Source organism: Charadrius vociferus, unplaced genomic scaffold (genome assembly GCF_000708025.1).
Source record: "Charadrius vociferus isolate BGI_N301 unplaced genomic scaffold, ASM70802v2 scaffold49, whole genome shotgun sequence".
Classification (NCBI taxonomy): domain Eukaryota; kingdom Metazoa; phylum Chordata; class Aves; order Charadriiformes; family Charadriidae; genus Charadrius; species Charadrius vociferus.
In genome coordinates this window covers 3,701,426-3,703,091 of record NW_009661375.1, presented here as the reverse complement: position 1 = coordinate 3,703,091, position 1,666 = coordinate 3,701,426, and positions in this window count along the sequence as shown.

Sequence of the window (1,666 nt, the reverse complement as noted above, 5' to 3'; positions counted from 1 at the left end):
GCTATATGGGCACAAAAAAACAAAAGGAGCTGCGGCTACTACCTCCTTTGATGTGATTTCTTTTTTTTTTTTTTTTTCCTTCCCCACTCCTCTGAATTTTTAAGATCCAGATATAAAGCACCGGGAAATACAGGTTTAGAGTAGAACGCTGACAGCCGTTAATGCAGGGGCACGAAATGCGGCGCCCTGACTCTCCTCCATCCCAGGAGTTGGAGGTTGGGACGGGGATTACGGCGGTTCCCAGCGTGCACAGAGCTTCCGTGCCCCAGGGCACTTATTTCCAATGAGCTTTTTTTTATTTTTTTTTTTAAGAAAATACTAAAAATAAAGTGCCTGGAAGCCGGTGACGGGCAGCAGGGGAGAAATCCCAGGTGTTTCTTCTTCGGCCCTGCCGTGGTGGCTGGTGTTTGCACAGCACCGCCCTGTGCCAACATTTCTTTGCCCAAGGCTTTATCCGAACAAAGGCGAAGGGGTGAAGGATGCTGCGGGCACCGTGCGTGCCGCCGTGGAGGAGAAAAAGACTGGGAAATAGTTGTCACCCACACCGAAACCCTGCTTTTGGCACTGTTGCCGGCTCCGATTGCTTTGTCAGCACTTGCTGTATTTAGGATTGGGGTATTTTTGCTCTTTTGGAGAAGTGCTCTCAGCTTCAGAGCTGTGAGCAGGAGGGGAAAGTTAATATTAGAGCATCGCCAGCCGGAGCAGGATGACCCTGCTAAGCTGGGGCGGGGGTGGCTGATGGCTAAAGCCACATCCCTGGGGCCGGGGACATCCTCAGGGAGCAACTGCAGAAGCTGGTTTGCTCCTGCCTAGCACCCAGCGAGCTGGGCAAGGGCAGGGCAGGGGAAAGCATGCTAGAACATAGATATATTTTTTCAAAGTATAACAGAAAAACAGGATTAAGCTGATTTTTTCCCCCGTCTTTTTCACCCCAGGCTGTCAGCAGTGGAAAAACTGTTGTTTCCTCCCCCGGTGCCTTTTGACCCCGGGGCTGAGCTGGCTGCGAGCGGCACCGCGGGGACCCGGGCACACCGTCTGGGACGCTGGCGCTGCCCCAGCGCCTGTCCTCTTGCAGCTGTGAAATGTTGGAGTTTTTCTAACTCAGCTGAGCAGTCTCCTAAAATCACCTGGGAACCTGCCTGGGTTGTGGGTGCGTACCCCCCACGGCATACGCACTGCCAGGACCTCAGTGCCGTTCCCTCCAACGTGGGGCAAAGGGACCCGGGGTGGTGGTGGAGGGGTCCTCCTGCTGACCCCCACACCCCATCCTGCTCCAAAGCCCAGAGCAGGCGGCACAGACACCTCCTTCATCTCCGGCCACGCTCGTCTCTGGCACAGAGCATCCACTTTGCACCCTTCCCTGTGCAAACGCAGCCCTTAGACCCCCCTCGCTCGGATGGGGTTCATTCTTTGGGGTGCGTTGCAGAAGAAGGGGGTGCCCACGAGCACAGCCATCCCGGCTAACCGAGCTCCTCACAACAGCTCCACCTGATTTACACCCCTCCTGTCACTGCATTTGGCAGGGCAGCGCATCCCACAGAATCACAGAATCCCAGACTGGTCAGGGTTGGAAGGGCCCTCTGGAGCTCCCCCAGTGCCACCCCCCGCCAGAGCAGGGGCACCTCCAGCAGTGGCACAGGACGGCGTCCAGGCGGGTTTGGAATGG